This window comes from Megascapheus bottae, unplaced genomic scaffold (genome assembly GCF_031878675.1).
Source record: "Megascapheus bottae isolate mThoBot1 unplaced genomic scaffold, mThoBot2.hap1 HAP1_SCAFFOLD_132, whole genome shotgun sequence".
Taxonomy (NCBI): Eukaryota; Metazoa; Chordata; class Mammalia; order Rodentia; family Geomyidae; genus Megascapheus; species Megascapheus bottae.
In genome coordinates, this window is record NW_028327855.1 from 359385 (window position 1) to 365384 (window position 6000).

The following is a 6000-nucleotide window of genomic DNA, read 5'->3' on the forward strand; positions in this document are numbered from 1 at the left end:
CTGTGTAGAGAGATTAACCCATAGAGAGATATGTTTTGTGTAACTTGCCTCCATAAGGATATGGAAATTGGCATTTTAACTTTCTGTGGAAGCTGCATCTGAATTGGTTTGGAAATGAACACTGCTGTCTAGACACATCACTGACTGTGCTTACTACCTGCGTGACTTCACCTCACAGAACCTGATTGTCCTGAACCATCTCAAGCTTACCATCCACTCTTGAACTCATATGCTTACAATGTCAGCAGAGAATTTTATAGACCTGTAAACTTAACAACTGAACTTTGTTTCATGGATAAAATTGTGTCATTTGTTGACCTACATTTTTGTTGTTGTCAGTTGTGGGACTTGGTATCTAGGCCTGGGCGTAGTCCCTGAGGTCTTTAGCTTAAGGCTACTGCCATATCCCCGAGTCACAGTGCTACTTCCAGTTTTCTGGTGGTTAATTAGAAATGAACAACTCACGAACTTTAGTGCCCAGGTGGCTTTGAACTGCAATCCTCAGATCTCAGCCTCCTGAGTAAGTAGGATTGCAGGAGTGAGCTATGGCACCCAGCTACAAAATTTCATAATTACAATGTTCTTGACAAGAACAAGTTTTCCTAAATACCATTTATTATTCTCATTCTTTTGGAAGTGATGATATATTTCCATTGAATTTTAAGGAAATAAGTGAATTTTACTATACTCTATTTCCAACTTCTGTGCCACACTTGTGAGCTCTATTCTTTGTCTTTAAATTCTCAGTCATACCATCACTAGAATGCCTGATGGATAAGTGAGTAGTAATAAATAACTTCTATGTTAGGGATGGCGAGCTTAAATTATCAATTTGTTTCTCCTATTCAGATTCTGCGCTTACTGTCCTCCTCTCATCTATAGGTGTCATGTAACCATTTCATCCCACCTTGTGATACAGACCCGGTAAGTCCCCGTGTGTGCACCCCTGGAAATGTGCAAACTGTGACACATGCCACTGCTGAGTGTGTGAGAGTACATTGATGACAGTTTTGCTATTTATCCACTGTTTGAATATTTCTAGACCAAGATTAAAAATTACAGCAGCAAAACATTTATTGGAACACATAGACAAATACGTCATGTGACCGAGCTGTTTAGCCATTTACATCAGTGAGCCTTGGCTCAGAGCTCTGATGGGACACTCTAGATGTTTGAACACACAGAGAAGTCACACAGGTTTGGGTTAAAAATGAAATTCAGCCACATCTTCCTGTTCAGCTCCTGCCCAAATAGGCTTATGGAAGGAAAAAAATGAAAGATGCCCAAACATGTTTTAATATATAATTCATGATATCCTAGCTGGATAGTGTTTGTTTTGTTTTGTTTCAGAGTTTTTCATCTAAAAAACAAACGAGGCTTCAGGTATTCATGATACACAGTCATTTACTGGACTCATCTGGCACAAATGAGGAGCACACAAAAGCTTTCTATTTCCCCATTGTTAGGCTTAGCACAAATGTGGAATATTCTCCTTAGCACTTAGCAGAAAGATTAGAGAATTATTTTTCAAGAAAATGATGATTGATTATGAAAAATGAATACATTGACCCAAGCAAGATGTAGGGGAAAATAATTTACATAGTTGGAGGCAAGTAGGTTTTTGCTGATTTTTAATGGTATACAAATCATAGAATGTTTACATAGAATCTAACGGATATCATGTATGCACGATTATGCTGTGTGGAATTTGACTTTTGACTTTGAGTCTTTGATATTCTTTTATTGTTGGGATAATGTATAGAGGGTTACAGTTACATTCATCAGTTAGTAGGTGCATTACTTCTCACACATTGATACCCCTTCTTGTGTTTTTGCTTCCATTTCCCTCTCCCCACCCCCTCCCAATCATCTTGTTTTCCCTCTTCCCTTTCCTATTTCAAATAAACAAATAAACATATATATAATATACCAGACAACGCAGTCAGATACAGTAACAATATGAGATTAACCAAAGGACAAAAAAGAAAAGATAAATAGTACATTAAGAACAACAATCACACAAGATAAATCTCTTGTTTCCATATCCTAGAGATCCTTTCATTTAGTCTCATCCTATATGACTTCAGGTACCTAGGTTTTACACTATTGTAATCATCTGCTAGGAGAGTCCTAGATGTGTACTAATTATTACAAATGAGGGAAACCATTGAGCCTATAGATTCCTTTGGGTCTGGATTACTTCACTTAATGTGATTGAGTCTTTGATTTTCTTATTTTTGAAATATCAGATTTCATGAGTCCTGATCTAGGAAGGGTTCAATGTTAATTTCCCACTCACAGCTTCAATACTCTTTTAGAATCTCTCTCTCTCTCTCTCTCTCTCTCTCTCTCTCTCTCTCTCTCTCTCTCTGTCTCTCTATCTCTCTCTCTCTGACTCTCTATCTCACACACTCATACACATACAGATACACACATACACACACACACAAAAGGGTTTAAAGTTCAGAGTTAATTCATCTGTTTTAAATATTTTAAACTACAGTCCTCTTTTGTTCCTGGAAACAAGAAGAATGCCCAAGAGAAGTAAAAGATTGCTGTGATGCCAGAAATCTTTAAGAAAAAAGCAAAGGAATATCACAGAGCCTCATGTAAAATGTTACAAAAAGAAACTGTTTGCCCAAAGGATGCTGTGAAAGGCAAAGAAGAAGGTGTTCATGAGTACCCAGGAATGTCCCAAACTGAGATCTGAATGCCTGGTACAGCACAAGAACCTGGCCAACTTCTAGATACCTGGGCAAAACCAAATTGGCCTTTCACATCAGAATCAGAAATTTCAATGTAGTGAGCCTAGAGTTCCTAAAGGTTTTACAATGTGTCTGTTTTGATAGATTCCAATAACACTTTCGTTACGCTCAATAAAGCTTCCATTATCATGCTTGTTACACAACAAAAGACTTTTAATTTCTACTTCTTGTTATTACTGCTCTTACTCCTCGGTAGAAAGATGGTCAGAGGTGGTAGATGAGTTTGGGAATAGGTGGAGAAAAATGAGATAAGATAATGTTGGGTTATTAATAGAAGAGAGGAACATTGTTTTCGTTGGTGGTGGTGGTTGGTGGGGCTTGAACTCTGGGCCTGGCCATGGTTCCTGAGCTCTTTTCTCTCAAGGATAGTTCTCTACTTTGAGCCACAGCACCACTTCCAGTTTTCCCTAGCCCTAAGTTTAAGCACTGGGACTGGCAAAAAAAAAATTTGGGACTGGCAAAAAAAGGTTGGGACTGGCATTATCATTTTTTCCTCTGGAAGCACAGATGATAGTTTAAGTCTATAGTTTTCAAGAATACAATTCTAATTAATCCCAAATAACTACAAAACCAAACAACAACTAAAACTTCAAGCCTATCAAGTTCAGTTAAGTTTTGGGGGGCTTTGGAGGGTTTATTTATTTTTTGGTTGGTCATGGGGCTTGAACTCTGGGCTTGGACCTGGTTTTGTCCCTGAGCTCTTCAGCTCAAGGCTAGCTCTCTACCACAGTGCCACTTCCAGTTTTCTGATGGGTTTAATAGGAAATAAGAATCTCATGGACTTTCCTGCCTGGGCTAGCTTTGAACCTTGATCCTTAGATCTCAGCCTCCTGAGTAGCTATGATTACAGGTGTGAACCGCCAGCATCCAACAAGTTCAGTTTAGTTTATCTTGACTTTTCAGATTTATCTCCTACTCTTTTGAGGAAAGAGTATGGTGAGCAGTTATGGTGGGACAGTTGGGTAGATGGACTCAACAGTTCTTGTTCTCTAGTGTATGGGGGAACTCTGGTTACCAATAATTATACATACCAATACAGATAATAGAAAAAATTGGGGGTTTGTACTGATGGATATGCTATTTACAGAGTAGGCCACAACTATTTACAACTATGTACCAAATAAAACACTTAACATTGTTGTAAATGGGTGAATCTATTGGATAAATCCCAGAGTTTGATGATCGTAGCCGTGACCACTGATTTCTCAACTGCAGTTGAGGTTGGAGGTGGTAGGAGGCTGGGTTTGTTTCATTTGTGTTTTTAGGAAGCAGCCCTTTGCTGTTTTGAACTGTGATCTTCAGATCACATCCTTCTGAGAAGCCAGAATTACAAGCTTGAGCCACCAGTCCCCAGAACACTGTTTTTGATGCAAACCCCAGAGCCTAGAGTTAAACAGACCTAGCTGTGATCATAGCTCAAATCTCCCTGGAAGGCCCAACCTTCTATCTCCTTGATGCTTTCTCTCTGGTGATCTCAGCCAGACACTGTAGAGTGCATCCCTGTTTCTATCCTGTGAAGAACAAGACAACAACTTCAGCCTCTGGGAACACACAGACTCCTTTTTTGAGGCTTCTTCAGTTCCTCTTGTATCCCCATGAGTCAAAACAGAGGAGTGCCATGTACAGAGAAACTTGAAGGTCTTTTATTGAAGACAGTGGGCCTAGAGCTGTCTATTTCCAAAAAGATTCTCTCAACCAGGAAGGGAAATTGAGCTGGGTTTTGAAAGTCAGCAAAGCTTAATTGGCAGCGAGGCTAGCTTCTGACCAATTAAGCAGACAACTGGGGCAATGAGGAACGAGCAAGAGGTGTGCTTTAACTCCAGGTGGCCAGAGGCCAGGACTGGGTTAGATAGTTCATCCCCCCCCTTTGTGGTAACTAATGGAAACATTGGTTTAGTTTGAAGTCATTCTCAGTTGTTAGGTAAGGTGGTATAATGGCTGAGGAGGTACCCTGGGGTAAAATTTGTCCTGGGTAGTCACAGCTGCTCTTGCCACACAGTTTCCATTCTGTACCACACAGCTCCCGTCCCTGTAGAGGCTGACATCCACACATGGCCATGTGGTTCTTGCAGGCCAGGGTGAGTCGGCTGGCTAAGGTCTAGCAGGGCTGGACTGTCATGAATGGGAGCCTCTGGGTTGTCATCAGGAAGAAGTGGGGCTGGGTTTAGACATCTCATAGCTTATGACAATGAATATACTCCTTATGAGTATATTCAAACTTGTCATCTTAATGTAAATAAGGCTTCGTGTTTACCTATCAAAACATTGAAATCGATCAATGACTTGCTGTGACTTGCAGAGTTCTGTTATTAACCACTTCATAACTTAATATAAAATTTCTATTTAGTGTTTGCTTTTAACCTTTAGTGTTTGATTTTCTGCCTGCCCCACAACCCCCAGATATCTCCCAGATTCTTGAGCACTCACAACAAACACTTAGAAACCGGTCCTATGTACTCTCCACAGACTCAGGAAATGCTTTGTTCTTTGGATGAACAGCACATCATCTTAAAGGAAATGACACTGGCCATATTTACACAGAACTTATAAAGCTTCAGAGAAAAGCTTACAGAAGTTGTTTGTTCTGGATCTTTTCCTAAAAGGTTTTTTGTTTTATTCTCCCCACCCCCAATTTTAAGGTTTTCACATAAAATCCACAACTAGACAACAAAGATCACTAAGGGGCTTAAGGAGAACCTAAATGTTTTCTTGAACAAAAGTGGAACTATCTTTTATTTTAACTCATCATCTCATAAACAGAAATGTCCAGGCTATGGCTTTTAAAACATCCGTCCCTTAGTGTCTTGCTTTGCTTCTATTTTAATGTGTCGGAATTAATCTTAGATAAAATGAGCACGTTTGGGTCATTTAAATAGCATTCTCTAAGTTGTGAAAACTAGCACATGTATTTGAATCTTCAATTCATGGTGGTTAATTCTTTAGTAAACATAGTTTTGAAAATGTTTAAGGACATTTACCTATGCAAATTCATCATCACAACTCAGGACCCCATCTGAAATGGCTTGGATTATACATAAACTCACTATAAAGTAATGAAAAGTAACAATGATGGTAATAAAACTAGATGAGGTTTAAAAAAATAATGGCTATTTCAATTAGAACAAACACACATGGCTGTAATCCTATCTACCCAAGAGGTTGAGATTAGAGGACCATGGTTCGAAGCCGGGGGGCAGAAAAATCTGTGAGATGCTTATCTTCAATTAACCACTCA

General features: G+C 39.2%; 1 long non-coding RNA gene across 1 annotated transcript in view; it reads left to right on the plus strand.

The window, feature by feature from the left end:
- Positions 1 to 2904, plus strand: part of LOC150039021 (uncharacterized) — a 162236-nt gene extending 159332 nt beyond the window's left edge. The window contains exons 3-4 of the long non-coding RNA XR_016534560.1: positions 850 to 924; positions 2504 to 2904. This is a non-coding gene — a long non-coding RNA (uncharacterized LOC150039021). The remainder of the gene's footprint in view (positions 1 to 849; positions 925 to 2503) is intronic.
- The last annotated feature ends 3096 nt before the right edge of the window (positions 2905 to 6000 follow it).